Raw genomic sequence first — 15832 nt, forward strand, 5'->3', positions numbered from 1 at the left:
CTGTCCAGAGCATTTCCCTTGCTGGAGAATGTCCAGGCATAGCCACTCTGTTCTTGGATCTTTATTTTTATCCCATTTACTTGATTTCCACCTCATCCTTTCTAGTAAATCATGGAGGAGGAGGAATAGGAGGAGGAGGGGGAGGAGGAGGAGGGGGGGAGGAAACAGATGAGCAGGAGGAGGAGAAGAAGGGGGAGGAGGACATTAAACAACAATGACCTGTCTGCTATAATTAAAATCCTATATCTTATGGAAATCAACCAGCAGCAAGGTGCCAACTGTGCATTAAAGACTTCAAAAGTCCTACTTCCTTGCACATGAACTGATCCATACTCTACACAACAAATCTACATGACAAATCAATCAGCAGAGTTGACCACCGGAAGGCAATGGATGCACTTCTGAAGGAAATACCATAAACTAATTGATATTCCTTGGACATTGTCCATAGCTGCATGTTCTTGGGAAACTCCCAACTGGGCAAGGAGAAGGGATCAAGCAGGCTATGAGCCTTGAGTCTTTGTGCAGTCCCAAGTGGCCTAAGACTGAACCCTACCCAGGTTTCATGGAACTTTCTCTGTTTATTCCCAAGGGGAGCAGCCTGAAGGAGATTCTTGTACTATAGGCAATCTTCTATCATCTTCTTCTTCTTCTTCTTCTTCTTCTTCTTCTTCTTCTTCTTCTTCTTCTTCTTCTTCTTCTTCTTCTTCTTCTTCTTCTTCTTCTTCTTCTTCTTCTTCTTCTTCTTCTTCTTCTAAATTACGTTGGGTCCAGACATTTCCCCCCTATAAATAAATACCTGGGCAACACCAGATTATCAGCTAGTATAGAATAAAGTAGTCAACCCAAACCTTTTACACGTGGAACTGGTTGCTTGCACTTGTCATTTCTGCCTCCAAGCACCTCTGTTACGTCCTTGAGATCAGGAACAATACTATGCCACCCTACAATTAAGGATATCCAATTGCAGCTCCATAACTGTTTCCCTCTGAAGTATTTTTTTTAATATTGTTCCAAGCTTATGCAAATGAATTGGATTGTGCCATTCCACCAGTGATGGAGGGATTGAAAAACAAGGCAGATGTTCTCTTAATTAGGGCCACCTCCTTCCACTCTTTGTGCTGTCAGGCTGTTCTTTTTTCAGGCATTGTTTCCTTGTGTTCGGCCAGCTAATTAAAGAAGGGACATCAAGGAGAAGCAAGGAAATGATAGATCTGATACTGTTACTCCTTCCTTCCTTCCTTCCTTCCTTCCTTCCTTCCTTCCTTTCTTCTTTTTATTCTCTTTCCTTAATGACAACACATTTTTCCCTCTCCTTTCAATTAGGGCCATAGCCATTAATGGATTACTCCGCAGAATTAATAGCTCCAATGCAGCTTGAAAGGAGAGAGAAGGAGGGGGGAAGAGAGTACTCATTTTAATTAGAAACAGAGACTGTGACCCCAAGTTGCCATCATGGAATTGCTATTGGCTATCCAGGAAAGTTCCTCCAGAGAAAATGAGTCCTCCGTCATCAGCCGTTCCTTGCTTATTTTCTGGGCAACAAGAGGAGACACTCAAAGCTTTCAAACCAATTGACTCGGGCACCCCAGCAGAACCTAAGCATTAATTGGAAGCAAGTGCATTATTATTGGACTCAGCTTCCTAGGGAATACAAAAGGCACGATGGTCTCCAGATATGACTTGTGACTTGAGAAGAAGAACATCTTTGAGAAGCCAAGAAGAAGCGTGATGGATCCAGAACTCCTGTTTGGGCAACCTTTTCAAGAATGAGTCTTCTAAAGGGGATGGTGTCAGGGTTCCAAATAGCACCCAAAAGTAAATCAGAGTCCAAGGCAAAGTATTGCTCAAAGTTCCAATTTATTAAGAGAGCCATGTTGGCACATCTGGGAAAACCCGAATCTGAAAGCTTCCCGGTTTTCCCCACCCAGTTGAAAGTTCGAGATCTTGCCCCCACACCCCCAAGTCTATCACATGGTCCAAACTCCCACTGCCACACTGGCAGCTTCCACCCATCCAGTTCTGGTCAGGTGCAGAGGTGCGAAGACAAAGGATTACCTTGGCTTTCTAGAAAGAATTTTGTTATGGCTACATAACATCTCACTCCTTACAATCCCCCCTCCCATTTTCCCTATGCATAGAAAATGCATAGTAGAATAATAGAAAGTATGGCAGGCCCAAAGACTCAAAAGAAAAGATGGCTGCAGGCCTGACAGATGGAAAATGACGACTTCTTCTCCCATCCCACGCCCCAATCAAAATTTGTTTAATACAGAAGATGCTGGTGGCCTGTCTGACCTGCCCCAGTCAGCTACTCCAGGAAAGCAAGACTCTTGAATCCATGTGGGTGAATCAAAAGAACTTTTACGGAGAGAGACTGAGAGAAAGTCAGGTGGAATCTGAGGTCCCCACACAAAGCGTAAAGCAATTCTTTCAGTTCCCAATGTTAACCCCTCTGACCAGGTCCACCAGCAGCCAATGCTCATCGTGAGAAGATGTTTTGAGAACGCTGAGGTGCCAGGCAGATAAAAGTTCATGCTTAGGGAGCAGCGGCCTTGGAACCTGGCAAAAACCGGCTGGGAAGGGGTCCATCCCATCTTTGAAGACAGTCCTCCTCACTAATTCCCAAGCGAACCGCATAAGTGGAAAAATCCCATGCACGCCAACCCCTCCCTCCTCAGCACGATGGCAGGATACCAGAGTACAATGGTGGACCTGACATGACCATTGTACAGCCGTGGTCATTGGCTACTGGTAGACCTGCTCTCTGTAAATCCAGCTTGGATGACACTTGGGTTGGTTTGTCCTAACATTCGGCATTGCTAGGTTGGAAAAAAAATAATAGAGGGATGGATGCTAATTTGGAGTTCTGCCTCTTCCCCCTGCCCCCCCCCCAATTAGATTATCCTCTTTCCTGGAATTTCTCTGATTTTAAAAAAATGTGGGATTCTTTTGGTGTTGAGGCCTGTCGGTTGCCAGTCCCTCCAGCAGCAAATCAGAGGAGGAAGGAGGAGGCGTGGGAGTCATGGACACATCAAGGCAACCTGGGAGCTCTGATGGGGAAGCGGGAATGGAGCTGTCAGAGAGAGAGAGACAGAGGCGGAACCTAGGCTGTTCATCAGCCCTCAGATGGAGAGTCAACAGCCCCCAGGTCTGGAGGGGGCTGATGAGGAAGAGGAGGAACAGCTGGGTTCAGAGGACAGGCAGAGGAGAGGAGAGCCGTGGAAATCTATGGGCCGGTCCTTGGGATAGAAGAACCACTGCTGCTAGTGAAATCCCACCCTAGCTCTGGGGTTAAAACGCAGGGGGCAGAGATGAATAAATGTGGCAGACAACTATTCATCTCCCTGCCGGAAAGACTTGTTAGCCTGCAATGAGAGAGAAACTTTTTGCCAGGGCTGCCGGCATTCATAATCAAGGAATCTTTTGAGTTCACATGAGAGGGTTTGTCGTGTTTGGGAAGCTGGGTCAGAACCGTTGGGCTCTTAAAACCAACACTGTAACATTTCGATGGATAACAGAGCAACCCTTAATGAGAAACTATGAACAGACATCTGTGCATGCCCACACACAGGGACACCCGTGCCTCAGTTTTTCTCCGAGAGCAAACTTTGGCAACATAAGCTATGACTGAACTTTCCCCTCGCTCTTGGCAGGGACCCAGATGACATCAAGCGCAAGATTCATCAGCTGCTTCCCATTATCCACTCCATATAAACTTGCAGAAGACACAAACGCTTCTCCTTCTCCCCCTCCTGCCCCAAACTTCGGAAAAGTGGGACCTTCTCAACGCATGACAATCGCTGAAGTTTGGCTCGTATAAAGTTGGGAACTAATTAAAACCAGCAGCTGGCCTAAGTGGACAGATTCTTTCCTCCATCCCATCTGGGGTTAACATCACATTCTCTTCCATCTTTACGAATGCAAAACAGGCGACTGGATTTCGGATGCACATTTGTTTTTCGGGTCTCCGAGATGTGGAGATTATGAGAAGTCAGAAGCAGCGCTTTGCTTCTTCGCTTGGGCTTAGATTTTTAGTATTTTGATAAGATAAGAAGCTGATTGTCAACTCTGCTGGTGGGAGATGCAGGCGCCAGTTCTCCTAATTCTTCTTTTTAACCAGTGCCACCAAGTCCTTTGTCTGAAGTCAAGGAAAAGTTGCAGTCAGCCTTGGTGGACCTATAACTTTTCCCCCAGATTAACAGAGTTGGAAGGGATCTTGTGGGTCATCTAGTCCAACCCTCTGCCCAAGCAGGAGACCCTACACCATTTGTGACAGATGGCAGTCCAATCTCATCTTAAAAATCTCAAGTGATGAAGCTCTCACAACTTCCAAGGGCAACTTCTGTTCCATTGGTTGATCGTTCTCATTGTCAGAAAATTTATCCTTATTTCTAGGTTGAATCTCTCCTTGATCAGTTTCCATCCATTATTCGTTGTCTGGTCATTGGGTGCTTTGGAAAATAGCTTGGCCCTCTCCTTTCTGTGGCAGCCCCTCAAATATTGGAAGACTGCTATCCTGTCTCCCCTGGTCCTTCTCTTCCCTAGACCAGCCACGCCCAGTTCCTGCAACCATTCATCATAGGTTTTAGTCTCCGGGTCTTTGATCATCTTAGGTAGATTCAGATTAACAGAGTTGGAAGGGACCTTGTAATTAATTAGTCCAACCACCCTCACCCAAGCAGGAGACTCTACTCCATTTCTGACAGATGGCATTCCAGTCTGTTCTTGAAAGCCTCCAGTGTTGAAGCTCCCGCAACTTCTGAAGGTAATTTCTGTTCCTACTGGTTGATTGTTCTCACTGCCAGAAAACATCTCCTTATTTCCTGGTTGAATCTCTCCTTGATCAGTTTCCATTCATTATTCCATAGAATAGAATGGAATGGAATGGAATGGAATAGAATAGAATAGAATAACAGAGTTGGAAGGGACCTTGGAGGTCTTCTAGTCCAACACCCTGCTTAGGCAGTGAACCCTACACCACTCCAAATGAATGGCTTGTCTGGCCTTTAGCTGCTTTGGAAATCACATTGTGCATTCCCAGCTCAAACTGGACTTCAGAATAGCAGCTATCTATCTCTTTTGAATGTGGTGCCAGCACCATTCTGGAATGTTCATAGCAATGAATTCTTTGAGAATTTCCAGTTCTCATCATATTGAATTGTCTAATGCACACAACACATTTAGCCAGGTCAGGGAAAGACTTAGAGGCAGATTGCGTTAAGCTTGGTTAGGTTCCTATTGGTTTTGTGGCTTAGTGTGGTTATGAATCCATCCACAGGGAGAAAGATCCATCAATGGATTAATTCAGAAACCACATTAAACACAGAGCAGCCAGCCAGCCACTTCCCTACAAAGTAAAAGATTTTAAATCCAGAGGACTCTTATTTGTGGTTTAAGGCAACAGGGAGATCTGAAGTCAATTTCCCCTCCTCCAGTTGGAAATAATGTAAAGCAAACCAGACTAAATAGGAGCAAGAATTTGGGGGCAGGTTGGGGGGGAAGAAGGAGGAGGAAAGGGTCTGATTCTCTTCTTATAGTCAATGAACAGAAGGTAGTCATTTATTTTGTAGTTTCAAAGTTGTGCTTTCTGGAATTTTTCTTTCCACGCTCGCCAACAGTGAGTTCATTTCATAGCTTGCTGGTTCAAACTGAATCAAAAGCAGACTTGCTTAGGGCCAAAGTGTCTGTTACTATTTATTGCAGCGGCAGCTACGTAGGTAGAAGGTAGGCAGCCAGGGAAGGGCTTTGTTATTAGGTTGCAGCCATATGATCCTTATGACAAGACCTTCCTGGGTGCCGGAGTTGCCAAAGAATTCCTCTGATGTCTCCAGTATGGCAAATTCACCATCTTTCCATAGATAAGATAAGATAAGATAAGAGAAGAGAAGAGAAGAGAAGAGAAGAGAAGAGAAGAGAAGAGGAGAAGAGAGAAGAGAGGATAGGATAGGATAGGATAGGATAGAAATAAAAATAGACTAGAGATTAGATTAGAATAAAATACAATACAATTGTTAAGGATATGTATATGTACTGTCTTAACAAAAGGAAATTGGATACAAATTGTAAACAGTGACTTGGACAAAATGGCTTAGAAATTTTGCTAATTAATTCTTATTTAGAATATGTTATGAAGGATGATTTTTGTAATAATTAATGAAATGTCATTATGTGGTTGTGTTTTTAACTACGGACTATTTTAGGCAAAAGGACATTAAAACAATTTTAGTGAAATGAGAGTTGTGGTATGCTGAAAGTAAGATTCTTATTTTTTTTTTACTTAAAACACATAACTGATATGAATTATAAGTAATGACTGTGGAAGAGATGCACGAAAGTTATTTGTAATCAATTGACACACTTTCTACAAGATATAATGTAAGATGATTTTTTTTGTGTTGTTTGTTTAAATAAAATAAAAAACTTTAAAAAATAAAAATAAAATACAATAGAATAGAGATAAGAATAGAATAGAGAATAGAATAGAATAGAATAGAATTCTTTATTGGCCAAGTGTGATTGGACACACAAGGAATTTGTCTTTGGTGCAGATGCTTTTAGTGTATATAAAAAGACAAGATACATTCTCAAGAATCATAAGGTACAACACTTAGTGATAGTCATAAGGTACAAATAAGCAATCAGGAAACAATCAATATCAATATAAATCATAAGGATGCAAGCAACAAACTTACAGTCCTGCAGTCAGAAGTGATAGTAGATAGGAACGATAAGAAGACTAATAGTAATAGTAATGCAGCCTTAGTGAATAGTTTGACAGCGTTGAGGCAATTATTTGTTTAGCAGAGTGATGGCATTCGGGAAAATACTGTCCTTGTGTCTAGTTGTTCTGATGTGCAGTGCTCTATAGTGTCATTTTGAGGGTAGGAGTTGAAACTATTTATGTCCAGGATGTGAGAGGTCTGTAGATATTTTCACGACCCTCTTTTTGACTTGTGCAGTGTGCAGGTCCTAAATGGAAGGTAGGTTGGTAGCCATTGTTTTTTCTGCAAATAGCAATAGCGCTTAGACTTTTATACTGCTTCACAGTGCTTTACAGTCCTCTGTAAGCAGTTTACAGAGTCAGTATATTGATCCCAATAATTTGGTCTTCATTTTACTGACCTTGGAAGGATGGAAAGCTGAGCCAACCTTGAGCCAGTCAGGATCAAACAGGAAGGGAGGGAGGGAGGGAGGAATGAAGGAAGGAAGGAAGGACAATAGCAATACCACTTAGACTTATATACAGCTTTACAGACCTCTCTAAGCAGTTTACAGAGTCAGCCTCTTACCCTCAACAATCTGGGTCCTCATTTTACCCACTTTGGAAGGAGGGAAGGCTGAGTCAACCTTGAGCTGGTAAGGATCAAACAGAAAGGAAGGAAGGAAGGAAGAACAATAGCAATAGCCCTTAAACTTATATACCACTTCACTTGGCTTTACAGCCCTTTCTAAGCAGTTTGCAGAGTCAGCCTATTGCCCCCAACAATCTGGGTCCTCATTTTGCTCACCTTGGAAGGATGGAAGGCTGAGTCAACTTTGAGCCTGGTGAGATTCAAATTGCCAAACTACAGGCAGCCAGCAGTCAGCAGAGGTAACCTACAGTACTTGCACTCTAACCACTATGCCAACATGGCTCAGTAAACCATGCAATCTCTGATACAGACCAGTAAATTATTCTCCTACGTGTCTTTTCTGATTTGGTCACCAAAACCCAGGTTAACAGAGAAAAATACATTCTTGGTGTTACAAGCATCTTTCCCTGTTACTCCTGCCTCCTTCTTCTCATCTTGACAATCAAGCCCGCCCTCATTTCTTATCTCCCCCTTCCCAAGTTCTCTCTGATCTGCTAAATAGCCAGCAGGAGGAGCCCGCTGAATATTAGACAAGCAGCAGTCCCCCATCCCCCCCCCATGCAGCCCATTCATCTCTTCTATTGCTGGGTCAAAATCCAACCTAGGCAAGCCTGAAAAATTGCAAGCAGGAACATCAGAACCTGAGAAACTGAAGCAAAGAGATGGTTGCAATACATTTGGCTTTCTTACTAGAGAATCATAGAATCTTCGGGCTGTGGAAGGGACTGTGGAGGTCCTCCAGTCTGATCTCCCTGCCGAAGGCAGGAGGACCCTCTACCATTCCAGGCAAATAGTTATCTAACCTTTTCTTGAAAAAACCTCCCATGATGGAGCACCCACAATTCCAGGAGGCAAGCTGTTCCCTTGATGAATTGTTCTTACAATCAAGAAATGTCTCCTTAGTTCTAAGTTGGTTCTCTCTTTAATGACCTTCCTCCCATTGCTTCTCGGCCGGTCCTTTGGGGGCTTTGGAGAATAAATTGACCCCCTCTTCACAGTGAAACCTTTTCAAATATTGGAAGACTGCAATTATGTCTCCCCTAAGTCTTCTCTTCATTAGGCTACATGTACCTAGTTCCCTTAGAGCAGTGATGGCTAACCTTTTTTTCATTGCATGCCAAAAGCATGCACATCTGCACGCCCTCACCCCCCCCATGCCACGTTTTGGGTGTGGAAGGCCTCCTGCACCAACCTGGAAGCCAAAACGGGGCACGGGAGTGCTGCCAAGTCCTCAAAATGCAATGCCAGAAAATTGTCAGAAAATTTCTCCTTATTTCCAGGTTGAATCTCTCCTTGTTCAGTTTCCATCCATTCTTCCCTGTCTGGCCTTTGGGTGCTTTGGAGAATAGTTTGCCCCCCCTCCTCTCTGTGGCAGCCCCTCAAATATTGGAACGCTGCTCTCCTGTCTCCCCTGGTCCTTCTCTTCCCTAGACTATCCATGCACAGTTCCTGCAACCGTTCATCGTAGGTTTTAGCCTCCAGTCCCCTCATCTTCCTGGTTGCTCTTCTCTGCACTCTTTCTAGAGTCTCAACATGTTCACTGCTATTTGCACTCTTTTTAGGGCAGTGAATCATTCGTGGACATTGCCAGAACACAATGGTGTCCCACTTTCCCGTCTACTGATTGAGCCTGTTCCAAATCATATCATTTGAAGCAGGCATGCAGGCAGGTGCCTCTGTTGGAAGGCATTTTTCATCTCTGTTACTTGGCGCCTGTTGTACCAAACTGCTCTGTTTGTTATAGAGCAGTCAGCAAAAGCAATCCTCCTTTTATGGATTTAGCTAGTTGTTCAAAGTGCTTTTGGCTCCGATTGTTCGGAAAAGGCAAACAAATAACAGTGATTCAGATGGTGGCAATCACTACCATAGTTCTACAAAAAGGAAAAAAGAAAAGAAAATGAAAAAGAGATGAGAAGAAAGCAGCAAAGCCAGGAATTAATTCTGAAAGTTGAACACCTTCTTGTTTATCCCATGAGGTGCTGTTCAACTTTCAGAATTAATTCCTAGGATTAATTCCTGAGACGCTGTAAAAAGGAGAGCAGAGAAGAGCAACCAGGATGATGACGGGACTGGAAGCTAAAACATACGATGAACAGTTGCAGGAACTGAGCACGGCTAGTCTAGCGAAGAGAAGGAACAGGGGAGACAGGATAGCAGCCCTTCCAGTGTTTGAGGGGCTGCCAGAGAGAGGCACATGGACACCCCCCCCCCGATGCTGCAACCATCATAAGTACGTGCCAGTTGCCGAGCATCTTTTAAATTTGGTCACATGAAACACAGGGACCCTGCAACGGTCGCAAAACAAGTTATAAGCCACTTTTTCCAGTTTCGTCGTAACTTCAAATGGCGACTAATGGTATTAAGTATCTGTACAATTGTTGGTCTGGATAGGCTGAGAATTAAATTTGGGACTAACCCCACTCTATAAATCTCTAGTAAGACCACACCTAGAATCCTGCATCCAGTTTTGTTCACAACACGATAAAAAAGATGCTGCGACTCTAGAAAGAGTGCAGAGAAGAGCAACCAGGAGGATGAGGGGACTGGAGACTAAAACATGCGATGAACAGTTGCAGGAAGTGGGCATGGCTAGTCTAGTGAAGAGAAGGACCAGAGGAGACAGGATAGACAGGATATTTGAGGGGCTGCCACAGAGAGGAAGAGGTCAAGCTATTTTCCAAAGCAACTGAAGGCCAGACAAGGAATAATGAATAGAAACTGACCAAGGAGAGATTCAACCTGGAAATTTCTGATAGTGAGAACAATCAACCAATGGAACAGAAGTTGCTTTCGGAAGTTGTGGAGCTTCATCACTGGTGGCTTTCAAGAAGAGACTGCATTGCCACCTGTCAGAAATGGTGTAGGATCTTCTGCTTGGGTGTGGAGGTTGCACTAGATGACTTACAAGGTCCCTTCCAAGTCTGTTAATCTTCCATGTTTCCCTGATATAAGACCTGGTCTTATTTTCTTTTGACCCCCGAAAAAAAGGCTCGGGCACCAATCTGGAGCTCTGTTATTGGCTTTCTGGAAGACTCAGATGTCAAAATGGCATTCAGGGGCACCACAGGTCTCAACCTGTTTCTGAGCGGCAGAGGGCTTTCCAGAAGGCTCTGGTGATGGAATGGAGGCTGGGGCTGATGCATGTGAGTGGCGGCAAGCAGCCACAGAAGATGTGGGCTGCAGAAGAAGGAGAGGTAGGTGCTGGGGTGTGCAAGGCCTGAAAGGAGGCCAGCTCCACTCCCCTATCCCTTCCCTACCTTAATTTTTACCTGCTCCCACCTCCTGCACTCCACGGTGGGCGGGGTCTTAATGAGGGCTAATTCTTGGGGTAGGGCTTAATTTGAGCGCATGCATTCCTTAATTTGAGCGCATGCATTCCAAAACACGAGAGGGCTTCTTTTCGGGGTAGATCTTGTTTTAGGAGAAACACGGTAATATTTTTTTTAAAAAAGAGAGCTCTAGCTCATGAAAACCGATGCTGTTTAATAAAAAGGGCTAGCATGAACAGGTGCTGCCAGAAATAAACAGAGTGCTTCTTCTAAAATTTCTTAATCTCTGTGTTTCCAGAGCATCAAGCAATACCTACAGTGGCACTTCACTCCAGTAGATTTACTGCTTGGCTTGGACTGCATAATCATCTATCTGCTTTCCCTTCTTCTCTCTCTAATTTGGCATCCTTCCAGAGAGTTCCCATCATCCTCCAGGCCTCTGAAATCCTTTCTCTCGGAGGAGAGAGGAAGCAATATGTTACTCAACATCTGCTCAGACGTGTAGTTGGCTGACCTCAGCATCACCTGCTGCAGATGTTGCTCCATCCAAGCATGGAAGGGAAAGACCAGAAAATGAAGGACACGCTTTTTCTAAACCACCATGTAATTTGACACACGTTCGTGGAGTGGGATGTCTGCATGCCTATAAGCCAACATTTGCTTTTGTTGGGGTTTATTGAATAAGGCAGGTAGCATTGGGTTCAGGCACCCTGCTAAATGCCAAGCCTTGGTTTAAAGCCACATCATTGCATCATCAGTGTTAGAAGAGACTGGGGGTTTGTGGGGAGGAGGAGGAAGAGGAGGAGGAAGAGAACTATGGAGTCCTTGATGTTCTCTGAGCTTGCTTGTTTTTTTTACACAATGTTTCATAACCCAACTGGGTGGCCTCATTAGTGTGTGGGAGCGTCATCCCTGGAAGCTTTCAAGAAAAGACTGGACTGCCATCTGTCAGAAATGGTGTAGGATCTCCTGCTTGGGCGGGGAGTTGGACTAGATGACCTACAAGGTCCCTTCCAACTCTGTTATTCTATATTCAGTGGAATGAGTTGCGTTTGAAAGTTGTGGAAGCTTCATCACTGGAGGCTTTCAAGAAGAGAGTGGACTGCCATCTGTCAGAAATGGTGTAGGGTCTCCTGCTTGGGCATGGGGGTTGGACTAGATGACCTACAAGGTCCCTTCCAACTCTGTTATTCTATATTCAGTGGAATGAGTTGCCTTTGGAAGTTGTGGAAGCTTCATCACTGGAGGCTTTCAAGAAGAGACTGGACTGCCATCTGTCAGAAATGGTGTAGGGTCTCCTGCTTGGGCAGGGGGTTGGACTAGATGACCTACAAGGTCCCTTCCAACTCTGTTATTTCTCTATTCTGTTCACCATGGGACCACTCACCACAAGATAACTGGACTCCAGGCCCATTCCTCTCTTAATATTAATAGTAATCTTATTCATCTTATTAATATTAATAAAATCCCAACCATTTTAATAAAGATAAGAAAGGGAGGAAGAGGTACACGGTTGCCCTAATAATATTAAGAAAGAAAGAAAGGGGCTTAGAGCAGGGATCACCAACCCTTCCGACCTCAGGCACCACTAAATTCATAATTTTAAATCCCATGGACCACTAATATGAATTAGTGACGGGATGGGGTCCTTCAGGCTTGGCTGCCTGTTAGTGGAGAGAAATACCCGGGCTCAACCCTAGGTTTGCTGTCCATTGCAGCTAGGGATCTCAAATACAGCCAAGAATGAATGTTTAACCTGGGTGCTAGATCGTTTCCCCGCAAACTCTGTCTTTGAAGGAGTCCGGCTGAAGTTTCGTGCACCCCTCACTGAAGTGCCTGGGCTCCCAGGGAGGGAGGGAGGGAGGGAGGGAGGGAAGGGCTGGAAGTACTAAACAGGCAGCCAAGCTAAGTGCCTGAAGGACCCCATCCCATCAGCGAGCGGGAGTTATTGCTTTCAGGAGCCATATTTGGCCCAGGGGCCGTAGTTTGAGGACCCATGATTTAGTACAATATAAAGAAATGCAAAAATGGCAAGATTTTTCTGTGGACCACCAACATTTTCTCGCGGACCACCAGTGGTCCATGGACCACCGGTTGGTGACCGGTGCACAGTTATCTTGTGTTGAGTTGTCCTGCAGCAAATAGGCTGCATGAGTTGCCCCATTCCGAGTTTTGGAGCTATCCGGTCGCTAGCGAAAGGAATCAGACTCCATATGGAGGTGTAAGCTTCTCCTTTCGATTCATATCTTTATTTTTTCTTTTTCCTTCATCAACAGAGCTTTCCCTCTAATGTTTTCCTCCTTTACACGGAGGCTTGGAAAGGCCTTGCAACCCCCAGATGGATTTTCTCAGCAGACAAAGGATGCCAATGGGCTGGAGCTCAAAGCAACGTTAGGACAGTGGGTGGTGTTTCAAACGTCCCCGTTTGATCAGAAACAAAGACAGGCCTTCTCCTTTCAAAGCCCTGACAAGTGAGCAGATATAAATTCCAGCGTTTCCCAGGAGGAAGCTCTTTCTTACGGCATGGCAGGATCACAAAAGTTTCACACTGCCCCGTGTTTGAAGGAGGGGGAAAACACACACACACACAAAGCAAAGCAAAACAGAAAATTGACCTGTTTTAAAAAGGAGAAGGAGAGGAGAAAATCTGAAAGTGAAAAGTGAACTACAAATTCGTGAAATCTATCTATATATATAAAAGGCAAATACCACTCATTCATCACGAAATCTCCAGAACTGTAAAGCCTACAAACTTGACTTTTGACACATAATGTATGTTCCACTTGGCTTCTAGGTGCTTGCTAAAAAAGGATTTTTCGAAATGACCATCAGATCATTAGTATTTCTTATACAGTAATTAATACAGTCTAATGCTAAGGAGTTCTACTCCCCCTCCCCACCTGAAAAGAACTCTGTTCCAACTGCCAGTTGCCTTATATTAACATGCTCTGGCGCTAAGGATTTAGACATTCTACTCCCCCTCCCCACCTGAAAAAAACTCTGTTCCAACTGCCAGTTACCTCACATTCTGTTACCTCAGTTCAAACTGGCAGACGTTCCACTCCTTCACTCAGGAGCGGTCGAGGGCTCCTTACAGTACTAAATGTCAGTACCTCACCAAAATGTCTATGCCTTCCACCTATGGAACTCCTTCCAGACTCAAGGCGATGGGAGTGATATTCCCTTGCGTGTTTCAATCACCAATCACCAATTAGCCAACGGATTGAATTGGAGTGAACCGGATTTCTCCTGCATTGCCGGATCACACAGTTTTGTCGCGAAGCATGGGTAACCAGCTAGCAAATCATACATGAATGGCTGGCTGGTTTGCAGAGAACTTTTAAAATTAGTAAGAGAGAAGAATATTTGTAGCTCAGGTTAAACTGTGGGGTCCTTGGTGCTCTCTGAGTTTGATGGTTTTCTTGCAGACATTTTATGACCCAACTAGGCAACATGATCGGTGCTAGAAGGGAGTGGGGTTTGCTCTCTGTTTATATTCAAGTGGCCTGCCCTATATAATATCAGACCAACAATCAAGCAGTAAACAATACCACAATCAAGGAACTGTCAACTCAGACAAATAATCAAACAGGACACAACTGCACAATCAAGTAGCTACCAAGAAGAAAACACATCCACCAACATTGACAGACAAATCACTTGTATTTATACAGAAAGCAACTCTCCTTCCCTTCTAGCACTGATCATGTTACCTAGTTGGGTCATGAAACATCTGCGAGAAAATCACTAAGCTCACCAAGGACCCCACAGACCTCCTCCTCCTCCTCCTTTGCTCAAGAACCCATTCTCACCTTTCACTGATGGTATAACTGTTGGTGTCAAATAACATCCAAAATTAAATCAGAGTCCCAGGCAAAGTAGTGTTCAAAGTTCCAATTTATTAAGAGAGCCATGTTGGCACATCTGGGAAAACCCGAATATGAAAGCTTCCAGGTTTTCCTCACCCAGTTGAAAGTTCAAGATCTTACCCCCACACCCACAAGTCCATCCCATGGTCCAATCTCCCACTGCCATGCTGGCAGCTTCCACCCACCCAGTTCTGGTCAAGTGCAGGTGCAGAGACAAAGGATGACCTTGGCTTTCTAGAAAGGAATTTTGTTATGGCTACATATCATCTAACAATCCCTCCTCTCATTTTCCCACAATAGAAAATGAGTAGTAGAAGAATAGGAAGTGTGGCAGGCCTGAGTTCCAAAAGAAAAGATGGCTGCAGGCCTGAGAGTTGGGTCATGAAACTTTTGCAAGAAGATCACCAAGCTCACTAAGGTCCCCATAGTCCTCCTCCTCCTCCTCCTCCCCCTCCCCCTTCCTGCATTGATGATGTTCCATAGGTGGGTAATGAAACATCTGCAAAACAACAACAAACTCAGAGAGCACCAAGGACCTCCTAATCTCTTGGAAGTACATGCCAAGTTTTGGGACTCACTCAACCTGCTTGCATCAGGGCCTGAAACTGTCCCACATGGACGGTGGTAGAACTTTGGGAAGTGGTGTTCTGTGTTTGCAGAGGCTTATTGGAAAGAAGAGATTAAAGAATGCGGATGGAGAAGCTTTGCAAATCCATGCAGAGGGAGATGCTAAGAGGTCATCTGATACATCTTGAAAAGCAGGGAAGGAAAGGAAGGTCCAGGATTGCATTTTTGGCACATGGCAAAGATGCCTACTCCTGCGATGTACACAAGAACCACTTAAGAGATTCTCCCTCGGGGGAATCAATGTCCTCAAATCAAAGGTCAACAGAGGATACAATCACACAATGGAGCCTGTTGCCGATCTGGGCTTTCGACGATGAGCCTGAAGCTTTGCAGAAAGTGCAACCTCTCCAGAAAGGAAGCAACCAAAGGCATCGTGCGGAGTGTGGGAAGGAAGCGAGCACAATTTCTTAGATGGATGCTTCGTATTATTAAAGAGAAAAGCATGCCATCAAAGTCAGGAAATGGTACAGGGGGAGGGGGGCTGGCTGACTGACAAATAAAGAATTTACCAAGGTGGGTTTGATGCGTTTGGAATAAAAACTAAGCTTTATTTACTTATACAGAATGGCTTGGGTTAACCAAATTCCCTCGTTTGATCCCTGTAAGAGAGGAGAGGAGAGAAAGAGAGGAGAGAAGAGGAGAGAGAGAGAAGAGGAGAGGGAAAGGAGAGAAGAGAGAGGAGAAAAGAGGAGAGGATAGAGAGAAGAGAAGA

The sequence above is a fragment of the Thamnophis sirtalis genome, unplaced genomic scaffold (genome assembly GCF_051295495.1).
Source record: "Thamnophis sirtalis isolate CommonGarterSnake01/CBP01778 unplaced genomic scaffold, rThaSir2_p1.2 scaffold_2, whole genome shotgun sequence".
Taxonomy (NCBI): domain Eukaryota; kingdom Metazoa; phylum Chordata; class Lepidosauria; order Squamata; family Natricidae; genus Thamnophis; species Thamnophis sirtalis.